Here is a 10,927-nt window from a genome sequence, read left to right on the forward strand (position 1 = left end):
CCCTCTCACCTTAAACCTACGCCCTCTAGTTCTTGGTTCCCCAACCCTGGGAAACAGACTGTGTGCATTCACTCTATCCATGCCCCTCATGATTTTATACACCTCTATAAGATCACCCCTCATTCTCCTACACTGTAACGAATAAAGTCCCAGCCTGCTCAAGCTCTCTCCATAATTCAGTTCCTCGAATCCCAGTAAAATCCTTGTAAATTTCCTCTGCACTCTTTCCAGTTTAATAGCATCTTTCCTACAGCATGGTGACCAAACTGAACACAATATTCATTGGAACACTCTCCCTCAAAGGGCTGAGGAAGCAAAGTCTTTAACTGGTAATTGGTATATTACTGTCACATGTACCGACATATAGTGAAAAGCTTTTGTTTGTGTACCATCCAGACAGATCATTCCTTACATAAGTACATCAAGGTAGTAAAAAGAAAACAGAATGCAGAATATAGATAAGATTTCTTTATTAGTTACATGTACATCAAAACACACAGTGAAATGCACCTTTGCATAAAGTGTTCTGGGGGCAGCCCGCAAGTGTCGCCACGCTTCCGGCGCCAACATAGCACGCCCACAACTCCCTAACCCATACGTCTTTGGAATGTGGGAGGAAACCGGAGCACCCGGAGGAAACCCACGCAAACACGGGGAGAACGTACAAACTCCTTACAGACAGTGGCCGGAATTGAACTCAGGTCGCCGGCACTGTAAAGCGTTACGCTAACCGCTACACTACCGTGCCTGTTACAGAGAATGTGCAGTGCAGGTAGACAAATAAAGTGCAAGGACCATGATAATTGGGAGACCAAGAGTTCATCCTTTAATGTATGAGAGGTCCATCCAAGAATCTGATAACAGTGGGATAAAAGCTGTCCTTGAGCTGGCCTCTTGCTCATCCCTGCAATCCACTCCTAACTTAAAAACAAGAGAACACTAAAAATAGCAGCATCTCAGGAGTTAGAATCCAAGTTAATGTCTCAGATCAGCAATCTTTCGTCAGTTGAAATGTCAAAGGGTTAAAGAGTGGAGCAGATTATGGAGATTGCAAAGGCATTGGAAGCAGATCCCCATTATAGCATTAACCTGAAACGTGAACTGTTTCTCTCTCCACAGATGCTGCCTGACATATTTCCAGCATTCTCTTTTATTTCAGATTTCCAGCATCTGCAGGACTTCTTTTTGTTCGTTTCTCACACTTCGCTGTTTGTGGGATCTTGCTGTGCGCAGACTGGCTGGCGCCTTTTTTAGCCACGTTTGGAGAAAATAAAACCAGGGGGACTAAACCTTTCCCTGTCAACCCAATGAAGTTCCCCCCTTCGTTTGTGGCTAGGCCCTTTCAAACGTGGCAAGGGCGCCAGCCAGGCTGAGCACAGCAAGATCCCACAAACAACGAAGTGTGAGAAACGAACGAAATAAAAGTCCTGCAGATGCTGGAAATCTGAAATCAAAGAGAATGCTGGAAATATGTCAGGCAGCGTCTGTGGAGAGAGAAACAGTTCACGCTTCAGGTTAACGCCCTGTCTGGCTCTAATGGAGACCGGGGAAAAACCCTGCAGATGTTAGAAATCTGAAATAAAACCAGAACAAATGCTGGGGATACTCACTAGGTCAGGCAGCATCTTTTAAGAGAAACTTTCCAACTCATTTTTCAAGTCTCCGGAGGAGGACTGTCTCTTTAAGACGTCGCGGCGACGTGGTTACCCCGGCAACGGGACACCGCTTCCGTCAACAAAGGGAGCCCCGCCCCCCGGGTTCCAACAGCCGGCGCCGCCTTAAAGGAGCCTCCTCGGTGCTCAACTGCAGGGCGGCCACTCATTCACCGTCTCCTTTCTTGTTGCAGATCCGTTCAGTTCCCCTACCGGCGAGGATGTGCACAGTCCCGAAGCGGCGATCGAGAAATGCCAACCAGTGGCAAGGCAGTGGGAAGGTGCAGTGAGCAGCTGGCTATTCGACCAAGGGGGGCGGCCCAGGGTGCACCTACAACTCTCTGCAATCTCCCCTCCCTAGAAGTGACTGACCCATCCACTTGGCAGGAGCTCAACTTCAATTCTTAAATTCTAAAAATTAACTTTCCTTAACTCTCCCAACTTGTGGGTAAGAGAGGGAAATGAGTCATGTGCTGTGGGTTAGTTTGGGGAAGTACTTCTTCTAACAAAGGGTGCTGTATATTGGAGTGCTTCCCCCCTCCCCACCAGAATTGTTGTAGCAACTGGATTATAGTATAGAAGGCCATTGAGCCCATCGTGTCCATGCCGGGTCCTAGAAGAACAGTTACATCAGGTAATTGGTTCATTATTGTCATATGTACTGAGATATGGTGAAAAGCTTTTGTTGGTGTGCCATCCAGACAGATCGTTGTATTGGTATTGGTTTATTATTGTCACTTGTACCGAGGTACAGTGAAAAACTTGTCTTGCAAACCGATCGTACAGGTCAATTCATTACACAGTGCAGTTACATTGAGTTAGTACAGAGTGCATTGAGGTAGTACAGGTAAAAACGATAACAGTACAGAGTAAAGTGTCACAGTTACAGAAAAAGTGCAGTGCAATAAGGTGCAGGTAGTACAAGTTAATTAATTGGTTTATTATTGTCAGATGTACCGAGGTACAGTGAAAAACTTTGTTTGCGTGCTATCCACTCCGATTATTTCACCACATTAGTACATCGAGGTAGTACAAGGGAAAAGCAATAACAGAATGCAGAATATAGTGTTACGGTTACAGAAAAAGTGCGGTTTAGGTGAACAAATAATGTAACAATCAGAATCCGGTTTATTATCGCTGACTTGTATGACATGAAATTTGTTGTTTTGCGGCAGCAGTACAGTGCAAAGGCAGAATTACTATTCAGAAATCTGAGGGCGGAGGGGAAGAAGCTGTTCCCAAGTCATTGAGTGTGGGTCTTCAGGCTCCTGTACCTCCTCCCTGATGGTAGTAACGAGAAGAGGGCATGCCCCGGATGGTGAGGGTCCTCAGTGATGGATGCCGCCTTCTTGAGGCACCGCCTCTTGAGGATGTCCTCGATGGCGGGGAGGGTCGTGCCCGTGATGGAGCTGGCTGAGTCTACAACCCTCTGCAGCCTCTTTCGATCCTGCACATTGGAGCCTCCGTACCAGACGGTGATGCAACTAGTCAGAATGTTCTCCGCCATACATCTGTAGAATGTGCAAGGGCCACGACGAGGTAGATTGAGAGATCAAGAGTTTATCTTTACTGTACAAGAGGTCCGTTCAAGAGTCTGATAACAGTGGGGTAGAAGTTGTTGTAACTTATTCTCTCTCACATGCCCATCAACACCCCTCTGATTTTTAAGCCAATTGCCTACTGTATGAGGTAACTTACAGTGGCCCTTTAGCCCACCAGCATGTCTTTGGGATGTGGGAGGAATCTGAAGCACCCAGGGGAAACCACAGAGTCACAGGGAGAATGTGCAAGGTCCACACAGGCTGCACCAGAGGTTAGGATCGAACTCGGGTCTCTGGAGCTGTGGGGCAGCAGCACTAACCGCTGCACCACCGTGCCCCATACGGGGTTCGACCCACTATTAGGCAAAGAGCAGGATGAGGGAGACCGCTCTAAAACCATACACAACACAAGCTAGACCACAGCTTGAGCAACTGCACAGTTCCAGTCACCACACTACAGGAAGGGTGTGATTACATTGGAGAGGGGATTTCCGAGGATGTTGCTGGCCCTGGGAAAAAACTTTCAGTGTGAGGAAAGGTTGGATAAGGAAATGTGTAAAATTCTATCACATAGATAAAGGAAGGCGCAATTTCCCTTGGCGGAAGGGCCAAAATCAAGGGAGCAGATCTGCGGAGGGGTTGGAGGCAAGATGAGGAAATCTTTTCCCGCAGTGGCAGTCTAGAACTCTGACAGGGAGGTGGTGGCAGAAACCCTCCCCACAATTAAACAGTACATGGATGTGTCCCAACGGGGCCACAGACCCAGTGCTGGGAGGTGGGACTAGGCTGGACTAGACTGGCATGGACACAATGGGCCAAATGGCCTCTTCCTGTGTCTTAAATATTCTATGAATCCGAATGTTGAATTGAAAACTTCAAAACCGACGCCCTGTAGATTTTTGTTACACAAGGGGATCAGGAGTTGTAGGTCCACGATAAGTGGACTTGACGTACAGACAGGCCTTGCTAGTATAACTTCAAGGGGCTGAATGGCCTATCTTGGTCTTTATGGAATCGGCTCAATGGGCGAACTGGCCTCTGTGCGGTCAGATGTGGAGGGAGGGGTGTGTTGGTGTTTGTGGGGCTGTTAGATCGAGCTGGGTTGTTCAGGATAGGGAATGGGTTAAATGATTCCCCTGACTTCCCCCCATTCCCCCAACATCCTCGAAGGTCCCTCGCTCAGAGCATTGTGGGTTTGAATCCCACTCCACTCCAGCGTTGGAACTCTTTGTGCAGTCAGCGGTGCCTCATTTCAGAAGGCGGGGGGAGGGGGCATGGACACTAAACCTCAGACCTGACTGCCTGCTCAGTTGGACACAGAAAGATCCCACAGCTGCTACCGGGGAGATCAGCGTCCCTAAAATCAAACGGCCCAGGTCGTCACCGCTTCTGATGCTATGTGCCTGTGACGCCGCTGCAAGCTTTTTCCCAGGGCAACAATGGCTAACACGAGGGGACATAATTTTAAGGTGATTGGAGGAAGGTATAGGGGGGGATGTCAGGGGTAAGTTCTTTACACAGAGAGTGGTGGGTGCATGGAACACACTGCCTGCAGAGGTTGTGGGGGCAGATACGTTAGGGACATTTAAGAGACTCTTAGATAGACACATGAATGATAGAGAAATGGGGGGCTATGTGGGAGGGAAGGGTTAGATAGATCTTGATAATGTTGGCACAACATTGTGGGCTGAAGGGCCTGTACTGTGCTGTAGTGTTCTAAGTTCTATGTAAGTTTTTCATTGCATGTTCTTGTGCATATGGCAATAAATTCCACTGACTCACAGCATTAGAGGCACAACATCGACAAGAGAAACATGAATTTAAATTATACCAAGAACACAACTAGAACAAGAAGAACAAAGTCCATTGTGAGCTGCCTTCTAGACCCGCTGCAGTCCGTGTGTTGGAATCCGAGGGGGGGAGTTGATGGGGATGTGGGGGAGAATATGGGGAAGGTGCTGCCACAGATGCGGTCGGATTCTAGAATTTAGACCCAGCGAATGCAGCCCAAAAAGAATTGGGTGTGGGATGTCCTGAGACATATTTCAGATTTCTCGTGAGATTGGAGGCCATTCTGCCCATCAAGTGTTTACTGGCCTTTAAAGCATTCCCATTAGAGCACTCCCCCACTAATTCCGCTGTAACCTACCCCCCCCGCCCCAGATTCTACCCCTCATCCACACACTAGGGGGGCAATTCTCAGCAGCCGATTAACCCACTGACTGCAGAGGTGGGAGGGAACCACAGCACCCAGGGGAAACCCACACAGATATGGGGAGAATGTGCAAACTCACACACACACACACACACACACACACACACACGCACAGCGCCGGAGGTCGGGATCGAACCTGGGTCCCCGGAGTTGCGGGGCTGCAGCACTAGCCACTACACCACCGTGCCGCTGGGGGAGCGCAAGCCAGTGTCACAAACCCTTCTGTGTGACTGTTCTATTTCTTGTGTTGCAGAGGGAAGCCCTAATTGAACAAATTCAAGAGGATCTAGCCAGGTATGGAAGAGCTGGAGAGGATGTTAATAAGATTTACGAAGATTTGGTAGCCCAAGTCAGTCACACAGCACAGAAACTGGACCTTCAGCCCAACTCATAGCCCTCTATTTTTCTCAGCTCCATGTACCTATCCAAAAGTCTCTTAAAAGACCCATCGTATCCGCCTCCACCACCGTTGCTGGCAGCCCACTCCATGCACTCACCACTCTCTGAGTAAAAAACTTACCCCTGACATCTCCTCTGTACCTGCTCTCCAGCACCTTAAACCTGTGTCCTCCTGTGGCCACCATTTCAGCCCTGGGAAAAAGCCTCTGACTATCCACACGATCAATGCCTCTCATCATCTTATACACTTCTATCAGGCGCCCCCTCATCCTCCGCTGCTCCAAGGAAGAAAGGCCGAGTTCACTGAACCTGTTTTCATAAGGCATGCTCCCCAATCCAGGCAGCATCCTTGTAAATCTCCTCTGCACCCTTTCTATGGCTTCCACATCCTTCCCGTAGTGAGGCGACCAGAACTGAGCACAGTACTCCAAGTGGGGTCTGACCAGGGTCCTATATAGCTGCAACATTACCTCTCGGCTCCCAAATTCAATTCCCCGACTGATGAAGGACAATACACCGTATGCCTTCTTAACCACAGAGTCAACCTGTGCAGCCGCTTTGAGCAATGGGAAGATGGCGAGTCAGGAAAGTAATCAGCAGCAAAGATCTCTGGGATGTTGCATAGTTATAAGGAAATAAACTGAGAACAGTATCGGGGAAGAGTGAGTTCCAGCCCTGGGTCAGTAGTGAAGTACTGTGCCAGACAGTCAGAGAGTGGAACAGGGAGGGACACACAGACTCAGGAAATGGGCTGGGCATTCAGCAGTGTACTGCAAAGCAGGAGGGCTGTGGCAGCACAGCAGTGCAGCAGGTAGAGCTGCTGCCTCATGGCTCCGGAGACCCAGGTTCAATCCTGACCTCCGCCGCTGTGTGTGTGTGTGTGTGTGTGTGTGTGTGTGTGTGTGTGTGTGTGTGTGTGTGTGTGTGTGTGTGTGTGTGTGTGTAGTTTACACCTTCTCCCTGCGACCATGCGGGTTTCCCCCGGGTGCTGGGGTTTCCTCCCGCATCCCGACAACGTGTGGGTTTTCAGCTGTGAGTTACCCCCAGTGTGTGGGTGAGGGGCAGAATCTGGGGGAGTTGATGGGAACGTGGGGAGAATAAAATGGGGTTGAGTGCCAATGGATGCTCAATGGTTGGTGTGGACTCATTGCGCTGAAGGGCCTTTCCGTGCTGTACGGCTAGGGCCCCGTGGTTGGGGCCCCATCCAATGGAGACACAAGAGACTGCAGATGCTGGAATCTGGAGCAACACATAATCTGCTGGAGGAACTCAGCAGGTCAGGCAGCATCTGTGGAGGGGTGGACAGTCAACATTTCGGGTCGAGCCCCTTAACCCAGACTGAAAGAGTAGAGGGGATAAGAGATCAGATTTCTTTATTAGTCACATGTACATCGAAACACACAGTGAAATGCATCTTTTGCGTAAAGTGTTCTGGGGGCAGCCCACAAGTGTCGCCACGCTTCCAGCGCCAACATAACACGCCCACAACTTCCTAACCCGTCTGTCTTTGGAATGTGGGAGGAAACCGGAGCGCCCGGAGGAAACCCACGCAGACACGGGGAGAACATACAAACTCCTTACAGACAGCAGCCGGAACTGAACCCAGGTTGCTGGCGCTGTAATAGTGTTACGCTAACCGCTACACTACCGTGGCAGTATAAAGTGAGGTGAAGGGATAGGTGGATCCAGATGAGGGAGGGGGTGATGGGCAGACGGAGGAGGGGAGGGTGGGAACAGCGACAGAGGCCGGGAGGTGAGAGGTGGAGGCAGCAAAGGGCTGCAGACGGTGGGATCTGATAGGAGAGGAAGGTGGAGCCTGGAGCCAAATAATGGAGGTGGGGAGGGCGGTGGGGAGGGCAGAGGGGAGGAGACCCAGTGGGAGAGAGTGTGGCTGTTGTTTGGGGAGCCATGGGTGTTCAGTTATCGGTGTAGTTCAGGACTGAGACTCAGGACGTTTGATTCGAGGACCTGGGGATGGCACAGGATCAGGGAAAGGATCAACAGCTCCCAGTATCCCTTTGGCCAACTCCTGCTTCAACTGTTGTGTGTTCACATTCACTGCTCTCCTGGCCTTGCACTGCTCTCTTATCTCCTCACCCCAAGCTCTCAATGTTGCACTGAACATAGAACACTACAGCACAGTACAGGCCCTTCAGCCCACAACGTTGTGCCGACACTTTATCCTGCTCTAAGATCTATCTAACCCTTCCCTCCCACATAGCCCCCCATTTCTCTATCATTCATGTGTCTATCTAAGAGTCTCTTAAATGTCCCTAATGTATCTGCGCCCACAACCTCTGCCGGCAGTGCGTTCCACACACCCACCACTCTCTGTGTAAAAAACTTACCTCTGACATCCCCCTTATACCTTCCTCCAATCACCTTAAAATGATGTCCCCTCGTGTGAGCCATTGTCGCCCTGGTGTTATGTTTATCCTTGTGCAAGTTAAGGTCAAAGCCCAGTTTACTGCCATCCGCACAAGTCTGTGTGTGCACAGGTGCAGTGAAAAACTCACTTGCAGCAGTGTCCCAGGCACACAGCATCAGATAAACAGGGTCCACAAGTAAAACATAAATTAAACATACACTTTTACAAGAAAGAACACAATTGGAACAAAAAAAAACAAAGTCCATTTTAGTGGAAAGTGGTCCCAGTGTTGCTGTACTGAGGTAGTGATTAGGGTTGTGCCGGTTGGTTCAAGAACCGAATGGTTGAAGGGAAGTCGCTGTTCCTGAACCTGGTGGTGTGGGACTCAGGTAAGATGTACTGCTGCTGCCAAAAGCTCATTTTCCTGGCATTTATACCCATGTGTTATGTATACCTAGGACAGCAATAAACCCAAACAGAGGCATAACATGCTGGAAAAGTGCAGCAAGTAAGGCAGGAAAGGGTCAAAGAGCAAACAAACAACCTTCTGGAGGAACTCAACGGGTCAAGAAGCATCTGTGGGGGTGGGGTGGAACTGTCGACGTTCCCTGCACCGGGATTGTGTGTTGCTCCAGACTCCAGTGTGTCTCCAGCTGGGGTCAGTGTTTTGAGTCCGCGACTCTTTGTCAGGACCGGGATAGGGGGAGACGCGGGTAGGGTTTCAGTAGGAGGGAAAGCAGGGGGCGGAGTGTGGCGAACAAAGGCAGCGTTCGTGACAGGAAGACTTGAAATGCTGATAATACTTAACTATTTTGACACTTCCTGTCACAAACATTTCCCTTCATTCTCCACATCCTCACCCACCTTCTCTCCCTCTGAAAACGAACGTCTCTCTCTCGCCCAGTTCTGATGGAGGCTCAAGTCCAAGCTTATTGTCCTAGGCATACATACACTGGGTATAAACGCCATGAAAATTAGAACATTTGCAGTCCTGAAACAAATTGGTCTGGTGCGGCAATTCGAGTGCCCAGGAACATAAGGAGCTGCAGAGACTGGTGGACTCTGCCCAATACGTGACAGGCACATCCCTCCCCACCATCGGGGGTATCTACAGGAGGCTCTACCTCAAGAAGGCAACATCTATCATCAAAGATACCCACCATCCAGGCCGTGCCATCTTCTCACAGCTCCCATCGGGCAGGAGGTACAGAAGCCTGAAGTCCCCACACCACCAGGTTCAGGAACAGCTACTTCCCTTCAACCATTCGGTTCTTGAACCAACCGGCACAACCCTAATCACTGCCTCAGTACAGCGACACTGGGAGCACTTTGCACGAAAATGGACTTTATACTTTTGTTTTAATTGTGTTCTTTCTTGTAAAAATTGTGTATAATTGATGTTTTTCTTGTGAATGCTGCGTATCTGATGCTGTGCCTGTGATGCTGCTGCAAGTTTTTCATTGTTCCTGTGCACACATGGACTTGTGCATAATGACAATCAACGTGACTTTGACATTAACTCAGTTTCTCTCTCCACAGATGCTGCCTAACCTGCTGAGTGTTTCCAGCATTTTCAGTTTTTCTTTCAGATTTCCAGCATCTGCAGATTTTTTTTTGCTTTCCATCCAAAACTCATCCCAACTTGCATCCAGTCCCATCCAGCCACCTCTCCCAGTGCTCTCTCATCCACACCAGCTCCCCCTTTGACTCTCACCAACTTTTACCAATGCACCATAGAAAGCATCCTATCCGGATGCATCATGGCTTGTTACGGTAACTGCTCTGCCCGGGACCGCAAGAAACTGCAGAGAGTTGTGGACAAAGCTCAGCGCATCACGGACACCAGCCTCCCCTCCTTGGAATCTGTCTTTACCTCTCGCTGCCTTGGTGAAGCAGCCAGCATAATCAAAGACCCCACCCACCCGGGTCATTCTCTCTTCTCTCCTCTTCCATCAGGTAGAAGATACAGGAGCCTGAGGGCACGTACCACCAGACTTAAGGACAGCTTCTACTGCACTGTGATAAGACTATTGAACGGTTCCCTTATACGATGAGATGGACTCTGACCTCACGATCTACCTTGTTGTGACCTTGCACCTTATTGCACTGCACCTTCTCTGTAGCTGTGACACTTTGTACTGTTACTGTTTTTACCTGTACTACATCAATGCACTCTGTACTAACTCAACGTAAATGCATTGTGTAATGAATTGACCTGTACGATCGTTATGCAAAACAAGTTTTTCACTGTGCCTCGGTACAAGTGACAATAATAAACCAATAGTTAGGAGACACAAGAGACTGTGGATGCATCAGTCTGGAGCAGCACACAATCTGCTGGAGGAACTTAGCGGGTCGAGCAGCATCTGTGGAGGGGGAAAGGAATTGGTCCTGATGCAGGGCTTTGACCCAAAACGTGGGCTGTTCCTTTCCCCCCACGGATGCTGCTCAACCCGCTCAGTTCCTCCAACGGACTGTTTGTTGCTCCAAGTTAGGCGTTGCCTTTTATTCAATTCTCCCAGTTTTCAGATCCTTTTCCTAGTCTCAGCCACCCATGCCCATCCTGGTAACTGGTTTATTATTGTCAGTGAAAGCATTTTGTTAGCCTGCCATCCAGATCTACCTCCCCAACCTCCACCGATCCTCCAGACATCTGTGTTCCTCTGGCCTCTCGATCCAATCCCTGTTGTTCCACTGTTGGCCGTGCCTTCAGCTTCCTGAACCTCAAGCTTTGAAATTCCCTCCCTAAGCC

At 49.4% G+C, this 10,927-nt stretch overlaps 1 long non-coding RNA gene across 1 annotated transcript; it reads left to right on the forward strand.

Annotated features, from left to right (window-relative positions):
• The first annotated feature begins 1,850 nt into the window (after window positions 1-1,850).
• On the forward strand, window positions 1,851-10,927 carry LOC127587378 (uncharacterized). Its single transcript, XR_007958773.1, has 3 exons — window positions 1,851-1,933; window positions 5,662-5,702; window positions 10,132-10,927. It is a non-coding gene; the product is annotated as an uncharacterized LOC127587378 (long non-coding RNA).

This window comes from Pristis pectinata, chromosome 40 (assembly GCF_009764475.1).
Source record: "Pristis pectinata isolate sPriPec2 chromosome 40, sPriPec2.1.pri, whole genome shotgun sequence".
Classification (NCBI taxonomy): Eukaryota; Metazoa; Chordata; class Chondrichthyes; order Rhinopristiformes; family Pristidae; genus Pristis; species Pristis pectinata.